Below are 20,907 nucleotides of genomic sequence, written 5' to 3' on the forward strand. Positions count from 1 at the left end.
TGAGTACCACTGATCTAGATCCATTTCAATCTGGTTTCAGGACTTGGCTATGGAGCAGAGACAGCTTTGATCACCTTGGTGGATGACCTACACAGAGAGGGGGAATGTGTCTCTGTCGGTTCTTCTGGACCTCTCTCTGGCTTTTGATACCATTGATCATGGTATCCCTCTGGGTCATCTAGCTGGGATGGGACTGGGAGGCACTGTCTTGCAGTGGCTCCGGACCTTCCTGGAGGGCCGTACCCAGAAGGTGGTGGCTGGGGGACTCCTGTTTGAACCCTTCGCCATTGACCTGTGGGGTTCAGAATGGTTCCATTTTGTCCCTGCTTAACATATGTGTGAAACCACTGGGAGAGGTTACCTGGACTTTTAGCATGTGGTGTCACCTGCATGCAGATGACAACCAACTTAGTCCTTTCTACCTAAAGCCAAGGAAGCTGTCCTGACTCTAAACCAGTGCATATCATCAGTAATGTATTGGATGAGAGCAAACACATTGAAACTTAATCCAGACAAGACAGAGGTATTCCTGGTCAGTTGGAAGGATCCAGCCTGTGCTGGAGAAGTTTACACTACCCCTGAAAATACAGGTTCACAGTGTGGGCGTCCTCCTGGACTCAGCACTGAACCTGGAGGCCCAGGTATCTGTGGTGGCCAGGAGGACTTTTGCACAACTGTGCTTGTTCCTTGAGAAGCCAGATCTGGCCATGGTGGTACATGCCTTAGTTACATCTGTCTGGATTACTCACACACTGTACGTGGGGCTTACACTGCCACATAATCCAGTTCAAAGCAGATAATGTAGTTTTATTCAGATAATGTGAACTGCTTTGAACTGGGATACAGGGCTGTGTGGAAGTGCCCTGAGTGGTCTCATCTACACTGTCATGTAATCCAGTTTCTGAATTCAGATTATCTGCTTTGAACTGGATCATGTTTCAGGGATCTTTGAACTGGATCACACTCTTGTTACATCCCGAATAGATTACTGCAATGCACTCTACATGGGCTGCCTTTAAAGACTTTAACTAGTCCAACGGGCTGCAGCCAGATTACTAACTGGAGTGACATATAGGAAGCGCACCACCCCCTTGTTGTGTGAGCTCCACTGGCTGACGATTCACTACCGAACTCAATTCAAAGTGCTGGTTTTGACCTATAAAGTTCTATACAATTCTGGCCCAGCTTACTTGTCCGAATGCATCTCTCACTACGTCCCGCCTTAAGTGCCGTAGCAAACTACTGGAAACGAGAGCGAGCTTGTGCTTGAACTTGCTCCGAAGCCCTGCCTTCCCCCCCCCCCCCCCCGAGGCTGCTCTCTCTCTTGCTAGTGTGCCTGTTTTCCCTTGCTAGGGAAGCGATGCGAGTGTACTCTTGCAGTTGGCAGAATTCAACTGTGAGCGTACGCTCGCATCCCTGCCCTCTGCAATGGAAAACAGGCAGGCTAGCAAGAGAGAGAGCAGCCTTGGGGGAAAAAAAGGCAGGGCTTCAGAGCAAGCCCGAGCGCAAGCTTCCTGTAGTTTGCTGCGGCACGAGCGTATGCTAGCAACGCTGCCCTAGCAAAGGGAAATAGGCGGAGAAAGAGGCGGAGCATCGCTCGTGCTGGCTTAGTTTGCTCTCGCAAAATCCTAGTTTGCTATGGCTCTAAGATCATCCGAGGAGACTCTGCTCTCGCTCCTGCCAGCGTTGCAGATCAGAGACAGGGCCTTCTCAGCTGTAGCCCCCTGCCTGGGGAACTTGCTTCCCAAGAAACTGAAGTTGTGGGGGTCTCAGAGGTGAATCATCTGAAGGTACTGCAGATCCCCCCATCTGTGGTCCATACTCCCACAAACATATTGTTTTGTGATTAATCACTATGCTTTAATTATGTTCTATTTCTAACAATGAAAATGCATCCAGAATATCAGATATTTACATTACAATTCACAACAGTCTCAAAATCACAGTTATGAAGTAGCAACTAAAATATGGTTGGGGGTCACCACAACATGACGAACTTTATATAGGGGTCACGGCATTAGAAAGGTTGAGAACCATTTATTTATTTATTTATTTATTTGCTTCATTTATTAACCGCCGCTCTCAGCCCTAGGGCGACTCGTGGCGGTGTACAACATAAACAAACATATCATACAATAAGCTACCATGGCACTATAAACAACATAACAATAATACACTATCATCTAATTACACTAAAAATCCGCTTCGTCTTATCATAGGATCAACCAATCTCGTAGTCTACATTCCGTTCCATTTGTCGTTTCCAGTTGCTGTAGCATTTAGTTAAATGCCTTCTCGAATAGCCATGTCTTCAGGCTCTTCCGGAAGGACATAAGGGAGGGCGCCTGCCTGATGTCAACAGGGAGGGTGTTCCACAGCTGGGGGGCCACCACTGAGAAGGCCCTATCCCTCGTCCCCGCCAGGCGTGCCTGTGAGGCAGACGGGATCGAGAGAAGGGCCTCCCCAGACGATCTCAAGGTCCTCGTGGGCTCATAGGCCGAGATGCGGTCCGAAAGGTATTTTGGGCCGGAACCGTTTAGGGCTTTGTAGGTTAGCACCAGCACCTTAAATTGGGCCCGGAAGCAGATCGGCAGCCAGTGGAGCTGGAACAGCAAGGGTGTTGTATGCTCCCTGCGTCCTGCTCCTGTTAGTAACATGGCTGCCGCGCGCTGGACTAGCTGAAGCTTCCGGGCCGTCTTCAAAGGCAACCCCACGTAGAGAGCGTTGCAGTAGTCAAGGCGGGATGTGACCAGAGCGTGTACCACCATAGCCAAGTCAGACTTCCCAAGGTACGGGCGCAGCTGGCGCACGAGCCTAAGCTGTGCAAATGCTCCCCTGGCCACCGCTGAAACCTGGGGATCCAGGCTCAGCAATGAATCCAGGGTCACACCCAAGCTGCGAACCTGCGCCTTCAAGGGGAGTGCGACCCCATCCAGCACTGGCTGTAACCCTATACCCTGTTCGGCCTTGCGACTGACCAGGGCCGTAGCCAGAAAATTTTTTCGGGGAGGGTTGAAAATTTTGGGGGAGGGGGGGTTGAAACCTGCCTCCTAGCTCACGCTGAAGCAAAGAGCATAGCAGGGGGCAGAGCAACCTTCAATAGCCTGCAGCTGTGCCCCTGTCAACCATCTCCACCAAGTCTGGCCTCCTTAATGAGAGCATTCAACACACACCCCCAACTTGGTTGCTTCGCTACATCGGCTATTGCTGCAAGTAATGACAGTGTGAATAAATTGTCAATATTTGCTTGAGATAGTGCTTACAGTTCTGGAGGAACTCTTAATTTTTTGCATCTCATAGACTTCGCATGGGGATTTGGTTAACCAGTTAAAATTCATGAGTAAACCAGGTTTTTTTAAAAAAACTGAAACATTTCGGGGGGGGGGGTTGAACCCCTAAAACCAACCCCTCACTACAGGCCTGAGAACCACTGCCCTAGAGTAAGGGTCTCTCTGCACCAGAGAGAGCGGCGGCCAGGCCCAGCAAGGCGCTCCTGCAGGCGGGGGCCTGCTACACACATAGAGACAGAGAGAGACCCTCAGCCGAAGAGAGTGCCAAGTGCATGCCGGGAGGGAGCTCGAAGTCTGGGGGAGGGGGGAATGAGAAGGAAGAACGTGCGACAGGCGAAGAGGGACCCTCGCCGCCCTCAGAAGAGGCGTGGTGGGAGGAGCCGAAAGGGAGAGCCGAAGCTCCCCCCTCCTTCCTTTCCTCCCTCCCTCCCTCCCTCGCTAGGGGGGGGTGCTTTGTAACCCCGCCCACCACCTGTGTGCTGGCGCGAGCGGCCGCCCTTGCTGCCGGCCCCTCCCTCCTTCCCTCGCTCCCTTCATCTATTTATTTATTTATTTATCTGAGCGTGAGAGCCTCTGCGCGCGCACTCCCCAGCGTGGCTTGATTGAGAGACTTGTCTGACCCACCGTACGAACCTGGGAGGGAGGGAAGGAGGGAGGGAGGGGACGCACGCGCGCCTGAGGCCTGCGCGCGCAGACCTTTATCTCAAAGGAGCGCGAGGCGGGGCCGAACCCCTCCCCGAATCAGTAGTCCGTCTCCTTGCGGCCGTGAGGGAGGGCGTGCGCGCGCGCCCCTCTGTGTGAGGGAGAGAGTGCGAGAGAGTGCGCGCGCCTCTCTGGGAGTGCGCGCGCATCCGTGGTGCTTCTTTCCCTCACTGTGTTGTGAGGGGGGGAGAGGAATTGTTTTGTGAGGGACTGACTGAGGAAGGAAGAAAGGAAGGAAGGAAGGAAGGAGGGAGGGAGGAAGAGCCGCGCTTCCTGCTGGTCGCCGGGATGTGGTGAAGGGAAACGGGAAGGCTCCCCCCCACCCTCCTTCCTTCCTTCCCTCCCTCCCTCCCTCCCTTCCGCCGAGCAGGCCCTCCTCCAAGGCTCCGAGGCAGAGGAAGGCGAGGAGGAGGAGGAGGAGAAGCCTGACGTGGCCGCGCCCCGAAGGGAGCCCCTCAGTCTCCCCACTGGAGTTGGAGGTGAGTGTGAGGAAAAGACTCAAGAGGGAAGGGAGGGAGGGTGTGCCTGGCTAACCTCCGCGGGAGAGGAGGGAGGGAGGCAGGGAGGAGGGCTTCTGTCACCGTCCCCGGCTTCTGCTCCTTCTCCCTACCTATCACCTCGACGTGGAGGAAGGAGCAAATAGGAAACAGAGAGGAAGCCCCGCACATCTTGACCGGGAGGGATGCCGAAGCAGTTCATGCCCACTGTCCTCCCTTCTGTGGGGAGTTGTCGGGAGAGTGGGTGCGCACCCACGCCCTTCTGCACACTCACAACGACGTCGAGGGTTAGTCCATTCCGCTCCTTGCTTCTGCGATCCGTGCTGTGTGGCTAGGGATGATGGCATTGTGTAGTCTCATGTGTTGGAAGCAAATCCAGACCTCACAACCTCTGAGGATGCTTGCCATAGATGCAGGCGAAACGTCAGGAGAGAATGCCTCTAGAACATGGCCATATAACAACACTAACAAGAGCGGGCTACAGGGAGCATACTACTCCTCTGTTGCACCAGCTCCACTGGCTGCCAATTAGCTTCCGAGCACAATTCAAAGTGCTGGTGTTAACCTATAAAGCCCTAAACGACGCCGGCCCAGTTTACCTGTCCGAACGTATTCTCCCTTATGAACCATCAAGACTTTTAAGATCGTCTGGAGGGGCCCTGCTCTCAGTCCCACCAGCCTCACAAGCGCGTCTGGTGGGGACGAGGGACAGGGCCTTCTCAGTGGTGGCCCCTCGGCTCTGGAACTCTCTCCCACTAGAGATCAGAACTGCCCCTTCTATCTTGATGTTCAGAAAACAGGTGAAAACTTGGCTCTGGAAACTGGCATTTGACGAGTGAGTCAATATCCTGCGATATGGAGGGATGATGACAAACAACGATTTTATTGTGACGACTGACCATTGTAATTATATGACTGTATTTTGCTATTTTAATGCTTTAGTCTAATATGGAATATGATGTTTTTAATGATTATTTGTAATATTGTTGTTGGAAACCGACCTGAGTCCCTTGATGGAGGTGAGAAGACCGGTATACAAAACCGCTAAATAAATAAATAAATATAACCCCCCCAAAAATCTACAGCAACCTACAAATCCAGATCGTTCATCGTAGTTGTGATGAGAGGTGGAAAAAAAACATGGAGAAATAGTCCACTCTCGAGTCCGTCCTTAGCTCACTGCTCTCACCTTATACAGCAGTGGTTCTCAATCTTCCTAATGCTGCGACCCCTTAATACAGTTCCTCATGTTGTGGTGACCCCCCAACCATAACATGATTTTTGTTGCTACATCATAACTGTAATTTCGCTAATGTTATGAATCGTAATGTAAATATCTGATATGCAGGATGGATTTTCATTCACTGGACCAAATTTGGCACAAATAACGAATACGCCCAAATTTGAATACTGGTGGGGTTGGAGGAGATTGATGTTGTCATTTGGGAATTGTAGTTGCTGGGATTTTTAGTTCGCCTAGAATCAGAGAGCTTTCTGAACTCCACCAACGATGGAATTGAATCAGACCTGGCCACACAGAAATCCCATGATCAACAGAAAATGCTAGAACGGCTTGGTGGGCATTGACCTTGAGTTTGGGAGTTGCAGTTCACCTAAATCCAGAGAGCACTGTGGACTCAAATAATGATCAATCTGGACCAAACTTGGCATGAACACTCAATATGTCTGAATGTGGACTCTGGTGGAGTTTGGGGAAATAGACCTTGACATTTGGGAGTTGTAGTTGCTGGAATTTATAGTTCGCCTACAACCAAAGAGCATTCTGAACCCCACCAATGATAGAATTAGGCCAAACTTCCCACACAGAACCCACATGACCAGCAGAAAATATTGTATATTCTGATGGTCTTCGGGGACCCCTCTGACATCCCCTCAGTTGAGAAACACTGCTCTAGAACATGGCCATATAACCCAAAAAAACCTTGTGTACTCTCATGTGTTGGAAACAAATCCAGACCTCGCAACCTCTGAGGATGCTTGCCATAGATGCAGGAGAAACGTCAGGAGAGAATGCCTCTAGAACATAGCCATATAACCCCCAAAAAATCTTGTGTACTCTCATGTGTTGGAAGCAAATCCAAACCTTACAACCTCTGAGGATGCTTGCCATAGATGCTGGCGAAACGTCAGGAGAGAATACCTCTAGAACATGGCCATATAACCCCAACAAAATCTTGTGTACTCTCATGTGTTGGAAGTAAATCCAGACCTCACAACCTCTGAGGATGCTTGTCATAGATGCAGGCAAAACGTCAGGAGAGAATGCCTCTAGAACATGGCCATATAACCCCCCCCCCCCCCAAATCTACAGCAACCCACAAATCCAGATTGCTCATCGTAGTTGTGATGAAAGGGGGAAAATGGAGTAATAGTCCACTCTCAAGTCTGTCCTTAGCTCACCGCTCTCACCATATACAGCAGTGGTTCTCAACCTTCCTAATACTGCAACCCCGTAATACAGTTCCTCATGTTGTGGTGACCCCCAACCAGGGGCGGCTCAACCCATTACGCAAAGTAAGCATTCGCAGTATAGTTGATTTTGCCCAGGGGCGCTCTTGGGGAAAAATAGACCTTGACATATGCGAGCTGTAGTTACTGGGATGTATAGTTCACCTAAAATCAAAGAGCATTCTGAACTCCACCAATGATGGAATTAAACCAAGTATGGCACACAGAACTCCCATGACGAATAGAAAATATATATCAGTGATTGGTTGGGGGCACCAAAATACTGTTTGCTTACAATTGAAAATTACCTAGGGCCGCCTCTGCCCCCAACCATAAAATTATTTTCATTGCTACTTCATAACTGTAATGTTGCTCCTGTTTTGAATCGTAATGTCAGTATCTGATATGCAGGTTGTATTTTCATTCATTGAATCAAATGTAGCACAAATGCCCAACAGGCCCAAATTTGAATACTGGTGGGGTTGGGCGGGGGGAGATTTTGTCATGTAGGAGTTGTAGTTGCTGGGATTTATAGTTAACCTACAATCAAAGAGAATTCTGAACTCCACTAATGATGAAATTGAACTAAACTTGGCATACAGAACTCCCATTAGTAATATAAAATACTGGAAGGATTTGATGGGCATTGAGTTTTGGAGTTGTAGTTCACCTACATCAGGAGAGCACTGTGGACTCAAACAATAATCGATCTGGACCAAACTTGGCATGAATGCTCCATATGGCCCAGCGTGAACAGTGGTGGAGTTTGGTCAAAATAGACCTTGACATATGGGAGCTATAGTTGTTGGGATTTACAGTTCACCTGCAATCAAAGAGCATTCTGAACCCCACCAATGATAGAATTGAGCCAAACTGTGATATGTGCTCCTTACTTACTTACTTATGTGATCCCTCATTGTCGAATAGGATTGTCTTCCAATATCGGTGTACTGGCGGTGGGTCCGTAAGGTGGAGCCCTATTCTTGATCTGCATCGTCTCCCACAGTGAGGGCATGGGTTTCCAGGTGGAAGGCGGTCCCCCCTCGCCTACCTCGCGCCCTCGCTGGATGGTGAGAGTGCGTGGTGGACTTTGCGCGAGGCCAGGCCTTGCGCGAAGGAGCCCTCGCCTGGCCCGCGCCCTTGGGGTGGGGCCAACGGAGGCAGCCTTGCGACCCGTCTGAAATGGCCAGGTGACCCCCAGGTTGAGAACCGCTGATATACAGGTTTTCTAGAGTTGTGAACAGTTAGCACTATAGTATGTTATTGCTAGAATAGGGCCACAAGAATGAGAGGTATGTATGGCTCCTTATGGGGCAAGGCAATGGGCACCACACATTCATCACTTGGCCAGGAATTGTATTTAGAAAAGGAGTGAAGACTTTCCTCTTTAATTGGGATCTATAAGTTCAAAGATATAGGCAAAGATGAAACGTACTTACTTAGGCGATCCCTCGTTGTCCGCATAGGTTAGTCTTTCTACCCCTCTCTATCTCACCCCAATGGGGACTCAGAGCGGCTTCCAATTTTGGCAATTATTCGATGCCACGATTACACAAAACAATACATAGCACAATTAAACTGTTAAAATCAGATGACATATAAATACAATTAAAAAATTAAAGCATGTTAAGACATAGCTTACTACTGCGATCCCTCATTGTCCGAGTAGGATAGTCTTCCAGGATCAGTGTACTGACGGTGGGTCTGTAGGTGACTGTGGAGCCCTCTTCTTGACCTGCATCTTTTCCCGCAGTGAGGGAATCAGTTTCCAGGTGGAAGGCGGTCCCGGTTTGGGTTGGCTTGACGCATCTTCCTCTTGGCACCTTTCTCTCTTTCGCCCTCCATTCGTGCCTCTTCAAATTCTACAGCACTGCTGGTCACAGCTGACCTCCAGCTGGAGCGTTCAAGGGCCAGGGCTTCCCAGTTTTCAGTGTCTGTGCCAGAGTTTTTGTGATTGACTTTGAGCCCATCTTTAAATCTCTTTTCCTGCCCACCAACATTCCGTTTTCCATTCTTGAGTTCGGAGTAGAGCAACTGCTTTGGGAGACGGTGGTCGGGCATCCGGACGTGACCGGTCCAGCGGAGTTGATGGTGGAAGACCATCGCTTCAATGCTGGTGGTCTTTGGTTCTTCCAGCACGCTGACATTTGTCCGCTTGTCTACCCAAGAGATTTGCAGGATTTTTTGGAGGCAACACTGATGGAATCGTTCTACGAGTTGCATGTGACGTCTCTAGACAGTCCACGTCTCACAGGCATATAGCAGAGTTGGGACGACAATAGCTTTATAAACAAGCATCTTGGTGTCCCTACGGATGTCCTGGTTCTCAACCACTCTCTGCTTCATTCGGAAAAAAGCTGCACTCGCAGAGCTCAGGCTGTGTTGTATTTCAATGTCAGTGTTGACTTTTGTGGAGAGTTGGCTGCCAAGGTAGAATGCCCTTATCTGTGCTACTAAAACAGAAGTCAGAGGAGTCTTAAACAATGATAATATGTGAGAAATGTTAAGGACTTATCAACTGCTTGAAAATATAATACTGGACACAACAAACATTTACATTGTGTGTCTAACAGCTTTTGATGGAATTTGAACCAAGTCCTAGCACCTGATGGTTCGCACAGGAATTTTAGATTCATTTTAAATTTTAAATTCAATTCAGTTTTAACTGTTTACATGGATGAGGCTATGGAGCATTCGTGTAACTCTTATGGTTTGCTTTAGCCAATGGTTTTATGTGACATCATATATTTTAAATATGTTGCGAGCTGCCTTGGGTCTGCTGGGAGAAAGGCGGCATGGAAATTCCTGAAACAAATAAATAAATAAATAAACAAACAAACATTTTGGATGAAATTGTTTTTGGGTCATAGAAATGTGGAGATAGGGACATCGATGGATGTGGGGAAACAACATGTATATGTGTGGGTTTTTTTTTTTTTTTTGCAAATGCAAGTGTTGGGACATAAGCTGGATGTAGGTTTGGTATTCTTGGTCCAGATTGTGGGTGGGGAGCAGAGAGATGTTGGAATTACCACTATAGATATAAAACCCATAGATTGGAATGTTGGTATCAATCCTACATGGAGAAGGAGGAGAATCTTGACATTTAGAGTCATAGAATCATAGAGGTGGAAGAGGCCACGTGGACCATCTAGTCCAACTCCCAGCCATGCAGGAAAAGCACAATCCAAGTATCCCTGACAGATGGCCATCTAGCCTTTGTTTAAAAGCTTCCAAGGAAGGACCTTCTACTACACTTTGAGGCAGAGACTTCCACTGCTGAATAGCTCTTGGAGTCACAAAATTCTTACTAAGGTGGAATCTCCTTTCATGCAATTTGGACCCACTTCTCCGAGTCCTAGTTTCCAGGGCAGCAGAAAGCAAGCCTACTCCCTCTTCCTTATGACATCCTTTCACATATTTATACATGGCTATCATGTCTCCTCTCAGCCTAAACATGCCCACTTTTTTAAAGACAATCCTCATAGGGCATGGTCTCCAGACAGTTGATCATTTTAGTTGCCCTCCTCTGGACATCTTCCAGCTTGTCAATATCTCTTTTGAACTGTGGTGTCCAGTTCAGAGTGTGGTAAATCTTTTATGTCATGGAGAGGAAGATGTTATAACAAATTGTTATTGTGGAATGAAGTGGCATGTAGTTGGGATGGAACTCAATCTCTGATAAATTATCAAGGTTTTTTTTTTTTTTGCAGATGGGACTTTTTAGGACCTGTTAATGTGCCAGAAGCACTTGTTCAATATCATTCATGGTTTTTGACCTTTTGGTGCTGTCGAGATTACAGATCTCTCAGTTGATGCATGGTCGGAGAGAAGAGTTTATTTTCTGAATTAGTGGTGGAGGATAAATTATCATGTGAAACTGATTATTATTTTATTTAAATCTAAATTCAAATTACCATATTCCCATGAATTAAAGGCAGACAGTGGGCAGCTTTGTTCTGATGTCTGTTTTATGGAGTTTAGTCATGAAACCAAGACTGTATTTATCCAAGCTTTGTCAAGAATATAGCAGAATTGTATGATGTAGATTGTATTGGTGTTTCTCACAGTATTAAAAATAATACTTGGGAACTAGACCCATTGCATAATCAGATGTTTCTTTAATATGAATCTAGAGCAATATGAGGTTATATTGATCATTGAATCAATTAGCTCATTCTGGATGAGAGCAGTAATTTTTTAAAATAATACTTAGGCTTGAATACTCTATGCTGAATTGTATTGGAACTTGTGGCTAGCAATCCCCTTAAAAATAAAAAATAAGGGTGGGTCTTAAATATTCTTGTTTTGAAGCAAATCTTATTGAAATTTAAGTTGTGAAACTATATATATATATAGAGAGAGAGAGAGAGAGAGAGAGAAAGCGTGTGTGCGCGAACCTAATTTACATCTGCTTGGCACTTGATTTTTCCCATTTGGATGAAGCTTCTGATTTGATTGTCTTGCTTTTTATAATTTTATGAATGATGCTAATAAGTCAGTCCTTTGTGCACTTGCTTGGGAGTAGCACATTTAAACTAAATGGGATTTAAGAGGTAGAATGCATAGAATTATGATGCCAGTTACACAGCTGAACTTACTTTCTTTGTCTGATGGTTTGTGGTGCATGTTTGACTTTAATCTTATAGTAGGTTTTGAATCTTTCTATTTTAAATAAAGATTTTCCCCTGCTGTTATACTTTCCAGTTGCTTTTAATTAATCTAATTTTTGAAAATTATCCAGTTGTAATAGCTATGTTGGAAAGTATGGCTGACTTTGGAGTTCCCTTTCCTGAATCAGGACTGGAAAAAATATTAGTTGCTTATGATTATGGTCCTTGTGCCTTGGAATTTGAATCACTACTTCCTATTTTGACTCTAGGCTTCTGTGAGAAAATCTTCAGTTGTATCTTATGGTATTGAACCTTTTGTGCACTAAGCTGCCTCTGAGACAGGGTTTATGTCTTAAATTTCAAGATAATTATCAAATATTGTTTCATACATGTCTTAGGATAAAGAGATCTATAACAAAAAGTGTCTTGGAAGTGCTTGTTGTTCTTCTCCCTCCTAATTTCTTTTGGTTTTGGGTTCAAAATCTGTGCCACATATTTATTTCAATTGATAGGAAAGTGAAAAAAGATTGATGTCTCAACAGTACATCTGAACAAGGATGGATATATGGAGAGTGGCAGAGTAGCCATTTATTTATTTGTATAGCGGTTTCTCCTGGAATACAAAACTTTGTGTGAGTAGATCCCTCAGGTAATTATTTAATTTTAGGACTATGAGTCTTATCTAGCAATATCGTTGCTACAAAAGTAAGAGGAACCATTACCTTAATTTTGATACCATGTTGCTTTTGTTAGTGAGCTCTTTTTTAAAAGATGGCATGGTGTTAGAAAAATATTTGTGTTGAAAATATGGCATTGTAAAATCTACACAGAAGAGATTGAGGTCTTTTGTTTGTTTATTGACATGTTTTTAAGGATAGTGATTTTTAAATTTTCATGTGTATGTTTCTATGTATCTCTTCTTTCACATAAATAGCTTTAGAAACAGTTTGAACATGCATATTGTAAGAGATCTCTAAAATTCCCAAATTGTGCCTTCTTAAAATTTGTCTTAAAATGTAAAAATAAGTGCTTATGAATGAGTATCCCAGATCTCCCTCTGCAAGATGAAAATGCAAAATGCACATATGCTTAGAGTTCTGAATGTGAATGTTTAGTTCAATGGTACTATTCATGTTGTGTGTCTTGACATATTTTAGGCTTTAGGTCTTCACAGGAAAGGCATTGTGTGGGAGCTAATGGGTGGGGAAATTAATCTGTTAGAGTAGTATGCTCTTTCAAAGAATGAAGGCAGATGAATCATGCTTGTTGACATTTCGTTTCACTTGTTGCAGTATTTTCCACATATTTACTGTTCATGCAAAAATGCATCATTGGGTAGCAGAATATGAGTTTGTGTAGACATGTAAAATTATAGAATCAATATTGATATTGAAGCTTACTGTTGTTAGATGCTAATGAAACATATGAAAATAACATTGTGCAGAAAAGTAAAACAGAAATAAGATTTCAGGAAAAAATATCAATTTATGCTCTCTGTTTGTTAATTATGGCTAACTGGGTGTGTTAAGATGTGTTTGTTAAACATTTTAGCCCATGTTTACCACACAGAATGCTCATAGAAGTCCATCATCTATAAAATGTAAAAATGCATAAATAATGTGAATTACTCTATCACAGTGAAACACAAACTCAAGTAAAAGTATGGGAGAAACACTGACAGTCATTAGTATGCACCAAGACAAAATATCTTTTGTACAGGCCCTCTTGCATGTTGTGACAGCCCTCAAAGTATGTTTGGCTGGAACTGGAGAGATAAACTTCTTAGAGACTGTGTGTGGCTTCTTGAACTCTCTCCGTTCCCCTTTTTTAATGTATTGCCTTACCCCTTCTTAATGCTCTTCTGGTGTGTACTGAAAGCCTTCTTTCTTGGAATTGACTTTATGCACATTCAATTCTGCTGAAATTACACACACACACACACATTTAGAGCAATGCTATGCAAAGTGGTGGTATCCGGACCACTGCTGATCGTTGAAGAGCTTTCAGGAAAGAAACAATTGTAGTCAGTGGGCACAAATGTTGCTCTCTGGCATGTTCTTGGAAAACATTCAAGTATAGATTGAAGCTTCTTTAAATTTTGAACATGTGTTTGCGAGGGGAATGAGGTATCATCTAAAGCAGTCTGAATTCATGTTCCTGGATTAGCAGTTCTATGGATTAGAAGTGCCTGTTTTATATGGATTAATCTGCAGTTGGCCCTCATCTAGCTCATCATAAACCTTAAGCATGGTTTCAGTATCACAGCAGCTTCCATGAAATGTGATGGGAATTTCTGAATGATTTATTCTAGTGGTTTTGACATTAAACAGTGTGGGAGACAAGATCAAACTCTGTGGATCACTATTGGTTTAATGCTGCTTCATAGATGCTGTTTGCCATTTTTTCAAAATGTATTGTGAACTCTCTTTCTATACATGCACATGCATACACACTTATCCAGCTGTTATTCCTTTCATATTGCAGGACTGATATTGGCCTCAGTAATAATACCAAGAATAAAAATGGTAAGATTAATTTAATGTTTTTATAAGCAATTTGACATACAGTTTGTGATAATGAAAATGATTTTGCAAAAAGAAATAAAAACAATTGTAAAAGAACTAAATACAGTAGAATGTATCTTATTGTATTGTATCAATTAAAAGGTTTAAAATCAGGATTCAAAAGACAGTTACTAACATAGGCAGCCTTATATGGCCTTATTAATCTACTTTACTCTGGAAAACATGAAATTAAGATGCCACTAGACATTGAATATCTTGTCCCCAAACTGAAAATAATAGGTGTGCTAAAATAAGTTATTGTGGTGTACTACAGGAGGGTTGTTTTTAACTGATATTAAGTCAGCTTTGACTTAGGATCCTGTGAGTGAGAGATCCCCAAGTTACTCTATTATCAACAGCCCTGCTCAAGTCTTGAAATCACAGGTCTTTGGCTTCTTTGATTTAGTCTATCCATATGGAATGCAGTCTTCCTCTTACCCCCGCTGTTTTTCCCCCTTACCAAGCATTATTTTTTTCTAGTGAGTCATGTCTTCTCTTATATATCTCTAAAACATGACAGTCTCATTTTAGTCATCATGTTTGTAGGGAGGGGCGAGGCTTGATTAGCTCTAGTCTACATTGATTTGTCTTTTTAGCAGTCCATGGTATCCAAAGAACTCCTCTTCAGCACTACATTACAAATGAACCAATATTGTGTCAGGAAGTGGTGGTGGTGGTGGTGGTGGTGGGGGGGAATGGCCCCTCCCCCCACCACAACATTGGTACTCACCAGGAAACCTCCAGAGAGGCCTAATGGCAGTCCAGTAAATTTTAATTTTATTTTAAAGCTTTTAAAGGGGAATTTAGGGAGGGGTGGGTTTTCTCTTCGCTTCTCTGGGTCCATTGGGTTTGATGAAGCTCATTGGACTGTGGGGACAGATTACTCTTTTCCCACAGGGCCTATACTCCATTAGACCTGGGCGTTTCAGAAAGGCCCGGGTCTAACAGAGTATCTAAATAATTCGTATCAAAGCAAGTCAGTCCTCTTTTACCTGAGGCATTGTTTGGATGCCTCAGGTAAAATCCGACAGGGCCTGGGATATGGACCTTGTCTGGAAGGACCCCTAGTCTTTTGATTTCTTGATTGTAGCCTTAATTCTAATTAATGATTGGGCTATGATATGGATAAATCTTTAACTTTTTCACTGAGTTTTCTTTAAAATTATGTAAATCACCCGAGGTCATTATTTTTGTTTCATTTAATATTCAACTGTAAACCTGTCTCTGTACTTTCTTTCTTAACTTTCTTCAATAATCATTCCAAGTCTTTTTTGTTTTCTTCTAGTAATATAATGTAATCTTAATGTCTTAAATTGTTGAGGATCCTCCCTCCAATTTTCACATTTTCTTCCTCTGAGTGTAGTCCTGCGGTATGTGTGATATATTCAGTGTAAAGGTTGAACAGGTTGATAAAATGCAACCTTGGCTTACAACCCCTTGTCAAGTGGAAACTGTAATATTTTTCTATGTTCTGTCCCAACAGTAAGTGTTTGTCCTGAGTTCAGGTTATGAATCAGGAAAATCAAGTCTTGTGGTACATCAGTTTCTATAATCTAAAAAGCACAGGCTGATTTTGTCGTGAAATTCTTTAGTGCAGCCCATTATCTAATACTTGTTTGTGGTATGATGTATAATGCCCCCCTTTAAATATTTTATTAAATTTAAGAGACTATAAAATAAAACAGCAATCAGAAAAAGAGAATTCAGCAGTATTTAAAACTAAAATTGCAGCATATCTTCCAATAAAAATAAAGAATAAGTGAAATAGAGTTCATTTCTCTTTTGTCATGTAATATATTCCCATTCCTGACATCTTCAATCTTAATTTAAGTTTTCCTTTGATTTCTTGGATTTTGTGGAAGAGTTCTCTTCTTTTTTTGTTGTTGTTGTCCTCTTCTATAGGGTGAGGCAGCATAACTTCCTTTTTTTCAAAACTTAATAAAACCCATTGTATGAATCAGAATTTTTTATTTTTTTTATAATGTAGTCGCATACCTAAAGTTTTGTTTTATGTAGTTTTGAAGATCAAATTAGGTAGGTGACGTCCCCCATTCTCCATTCCCCATAAACCGATTTCTGGCGTTTGTCATGACTCTTGCCAGCATAGCAGGCGTTAAGTTGGCAATTTTTTCCTGGATGTTGGTCTCCAAATCTTGTAGGGTCCTTGGACGGTTCACATAAACACAGGATTTCAAAAAAACCCATAGAAAAAAATCATAAGGGGCCAAATCTGGAGAGCGGGCCATCCAAATCCGCTCGAAAAGTAGGGCTCAACGGCAAAAGCACGCTCCTCACTGTTCCAACGCATGATGGCGACTGAACTGTGTCAGGACCAAACTTTATACTCCCACCTCTCGAACAAGACCACTAGCGCTCTGCTACGTCTTCAACCACATGGCGCGCATTTTAAAAAAGGAACTTATGCTACCTCACCCTGTATTTCTCTGCATTGATTGTTATATGGTAGTTTTCTTCATTCCTCATCACAATCTACTTAACAGTTGCTTTTTCTGCCCTCATTTACATTTTGTTCATACTTTACTGGTTAAATAATTCTGTATGCCCTGCATTGAGTGTTCTCTCTCTTTAGTTGCAAATAGTGTCATTTTGCATTGCACCCTTACAGTGTCCTTGGCTTTAGTTGAGAGCTCTTCTGGCTCCTGATCAATTATACTTCATAGCACAAATCTATATTTAATATCTGTAAAATCTATGGCAATGTTCTTAAAACTGAGTTTTACTCTGATATTTAATCTTGGTAGTTTGGGGTCTATGCTACTGCTTTTTAAACTCCAAATGGGGTTCCTTTAGCTCAGTGTTGGGGTCGTGAAAAAATTGGCAACAGTAAACCTAGTGGCCGTTTTAGCCATTTACACAAATCTGTTAACAACAATATGCAGTGTTTATGGTGGACTCTGCAAAAAAAATGCTTCAGCTGTACTTCATAAAAAGGAAAATAATCCCTTTTTAACAAGCTGATTTGTTATTGTTAAATGCTGATTTATTATTGGTAAATGTTTGATTGTTATAGCTATTATATATATCTCTGTATTTGAGGTCGCATTAAAAAATCTCAGGTGGAAGGGGTTGCAGTGGAAAAAGTTTAAGAAGCTTTGGTTTGTTCCACAATCTTCTCCTGGTTTTGGTAGAGAGAATGGAGCTTCTTCACTCCTGTAATGTTTGATTTCTGTATTGACCATCATATGATGTCCATATACATAGACAATTTTGATTGCTGTATCATGTTCTACAGTCATGTTCAGATCTTGCAATCTCAGGTCTTTGACTTCTTCGAATGAGTGTATCTATCTGGAATGTGGTTTGAGATGAATAAACTGTTGGTCTCACAACATTTAAACAATTGTTGAAGCATTTCAGGGCCAGAATCACTGGGTTGTTGTGTGGTTGTGTGCCTGTATTGGTGTGTTCTAGCAGCATTTTCTCCTGATGTTTCACCTGCATATGTGGCTGGCATCTTCAGCATAAACAGTCATTTGCCAGCTCAGATTCCTAGCTCAGGTTCTCCTACAGTCTCTGATTCTGCTCTGTTTCCTGCTTTTGCATTCTTATCACCCGTGATAAACAAAAAATCATATTTTGGTGTGTGGTCAGTTTCATCCAGCACTCAGCATAGAATATTTTTTTTTTGCCTTTAAAATTAGAGCATAAACACTGAATATGCTTATACTGATGCATTTTCTCTAAGGTCTTATTGGCATGTTGGGAAAGAATTTCCAAAAGAAGAAAAGCATTAAAAATGGCAAAGCAGCAACAACAGTAGTAGCAGCAGTTCAGCAGATCAGAAGCTTCTAGTACCAACAGTAGAGCAAAAGAGCTTAAGCAATCAAGAGTAGGGTCAAGCTTTAAAATGATAAAAGACTTTGTTCAAAGAATTACATAACTAGATAGGAAAGTTAACATAGGGCCTAGCTAGCTTTCCAACTAACTCACAACAGACATCTTGTCCCTCCATGGTTATGGGAGAAGAACAAAATGAAGGATTCGAGCTTACTATGTGCTCAGAAAAGGAGGTGCATCCCTGAAATGTATAAATCCCATAAGGTTTTAGGAGAGAAAGGAAGACAGATGAAGAGGCCCCTGTGGGAAGGGTTTTTTCCCTGCCAACTGATCCATATGCCTATCTAAGCCCTGGATGTAAACTACAAGCTTGTGCAGGATGTGGTTGAGTTCCAACAATGATTGGGCCAGAATTTGCATTATATTCTTTGACGGCTTTTACTACATCTCTTCCCATTATAACAGTCACTCTGTGTCTTTTCATTTCCTAACGAACACTGTGTATCTGACTCAAAAGTGTAATTCCTGTCCAGTTGAACTCACTTACCCCAAGTATTGCAATGTTTGTATGTTACTTTTCTTGTTTTACTACCTTCCTCTGATTCATGCTTCTCACCTCCATGTCCCTGAAATAGGTATTGTGCAGCTTCAGATTTTCCTTTCACATCTGTGCATATCAACTGTTAAACGTCCTTTCAGCTTCAGTCCGGTTACACCAGGCATGGGCAAACTTCGGCCCTCCAGGTATTTTGGACTTCAACTCCCACAATTCCTAACAGCTGGTAAGTTTGCCCATGCCTGAGTTACACCACTACCATCAGAGCTACTCATAATTGTCCTCTGTTCTTCTCTAAAAGCTCACTGAGTGCCATTCAACCTGGGAGTTTCATCTTCTGATACTATCTCTTGTTTAAGTTTGATTGTTTCATCCTAGGGTTTTAAAAAACTGTTTAACATGCCTTTTTTGCACAGTACTAACAAGATTAGGTATGGTATCACTGCTGTTGTCATCAGGTAGGAAGTTACAGGAAAGTCTTTTTAATTTAAGTAACAGTTTACCAATGCTTCCATAAGTCTAGGTGAAAAAAAATGCCCATCCATAAGGAAGTGTTTATTTATCCCATTGCTTACTTATTAGTCCATCTCTTTCAACGGCTGGGAAGAATAGAAAGAACATGCATGCAAGTGCTTAGCTTAACTGTTGCAAAAATTATGTCCGCATCCACAGATAGGCACTCTGTCTGACTTATGTGATGGTTGAAGAAGGAAAGACCTGCCAAGTCAGCATTGCTGAACACTTTTCATAACAACATCATAATAAATGTAATTGGGTCTCTGGGTCTCTGATTGGCCAGCCTCTAAACTCCAAGATCCTCAAGTGACTGAGGGGAAAGGAAATTTGTATATGTTTTCTGATTGGCCAGCCTCAACAGGAGCCCCTGGTGGCGCAGAGGGTTAAACCCCTGTTCCGCCAGGACTGAAGACCCACAGGTCTCAAATTCGAATTCGGGGAGAGTGCAGATGAGCTCCCTCTGTCAGCTCCAGCTCCTCATGCAGGGACATGAGAGAAGCCTCCCACAAGGATGGTAAAAGATCGAAACATCCTGGCATCCCCTGGGCAATATCCTTGCAAATGGCCAATTCTGTAGGGTATCTTTCTCCTCAGATACTCAACCGTACAACCTACCCCTTAGCAGACTTGATTGTTTTTGCCTCAAATTTTCAAGGGCTGGAAATGCTGCCAGCTATTCTAGCAAAATTGTTTCTCGCACAATTCTCCAACTCTATTTTAGGCCGCCTCTCTGTTCTTTACTTTCATCCATACAATTAAGCTTCAGGAACACAGCTTAGGCAAAATGTGTTTTCAGTGCTGGGGCAGAAGACTTAATAAATTACATTTCTATCCACAGAAATCCACTCTAGATATTGCTTTTTAAAATTTAATCAATTCATTCTCAGTTAACATAGAGAAATTTGGGCTTGAACTAAAACTTTTTTCCTCTCTAGGAAAGACAATAGTGACCGTTGGAGGGAGTTTGTTATTTGTATAGGGGAATGAGCAGTGTTAATGAGAAGAGGAAAAAGAGAGATGAAGTTTACTGATGTTCAGACTCAGGTAGGGGAGTAGAAGTAGGCACACAGGAAAGGAATTTAAAAATGGCTGGGCTAGCTCCAGTTTCAGACAGCTGGAGGATCGGGATGAGTGGCAGAATTCGTGATTCACTGATCTGAACCATGTAGAGCAGGTTAGAGGGGCTTGTACTTGATTTTATGTGTTTCTCAGCTATGCATTTATAAGGACTTCTGACTCTTATTAGAGACATAATGGCCACGTTTTTGTGCAGCAACCTCAATGTCATATGTTATCTTCCAAATCTCTTGCTTAGAATAGAATCTGGAATGGCTGCACTCAGAGCATGTGCTTGATTCTGCATGGTTAGTAGACTTGGTTGATAAAAAAATGGTTCAAAGCCTGTTTCGGATGAAGGAGGTTTGATTCTAAAGTCCCTTCCGGATATTTTTTTTTAAATTGAAAACTTTCCGAAACTTCCAAATTGTTTCATTAATGCAGGCGCGCATGCACAGTAGAGAGAAACAGCACTGGCACTGGGGAAACTTCAGTGGATTCCCCCTCCCTCATTTTTAGACCAATCCTGATGAAACTTGCTACTAGACTCACAATGTGCCCCTCCCTTCTCCTTTAGTGTCCTCCCAGTGTTTTTGTCCCCTCCTATCAATTTGCCCCCCCCCCCCCATCGGTTCCATACCTGTTACAATAACCTGTATATTAAAAAGTTTTTAAACTGTTTTTTAATCTACCTTTTAATAACTTCTTCACTGAGGACCTGTGCTTCACATCCCAGGGCGCTTGTGCCCCACATTGTGTTGGTCAGTGACCGCAATAACGTTTTGTATTGTATTGCTACAGTGGTAGAACACACGGACCACTGTTAGCTCACCAAATTTCATAACC

The 20,907-nt window shown here is 43.1% G+C and overlaps 1 protein-coding gene across 7 annotated transcripts in view; it reads left to right on the forward strand.

Annotated features, from left to right (window-relative positions):
- The first annotated feature begins 3,976 nt into the window (after positions 1 to 3,976).
- Positions 3,977 to 20,907, forward strand: part of TANC2 (tetratricopeptide repeat, ankyrin repeat and coiled-coil containing 2) — a 225,068-nt gene continuing 208,137 nt past the window's right edge. For 3 of the 7 annotated variants that reach the window (XM_060781307.2, XM_060781308.2, XM_060781310.2), the window contains exon 1: positions 3,977 to 4,471. The gene's annotated coding sequence lies outside the window, so the exon portion shown is untranslated. Of the gene's footprint in view, positions 4,472 to 14,055; positions 14,097 to 20,907 lie in introns of all 7 variants that reach the window. The other 4 variants (XM_060781305.2, XM_060781311.2, XM_060781304.2 and 1 more) reach the window with 3 other exon arrangements.

The sequence above is a fragment of the Anolis sagrei genome, chromosome 6, assembly GCF_037176765.1.
Source record: "Anolis sagrei isolate rAnoSag1 chromosome 6, rAnoSag1.mat, whole genome shotgun sequence".
NCBI classification, from domain to species: Eukaryota; Metazoa; Chordata; class Lepidosauria; order Squamata; family Dactyloidae; genus Anolis; species Anolis sagrei.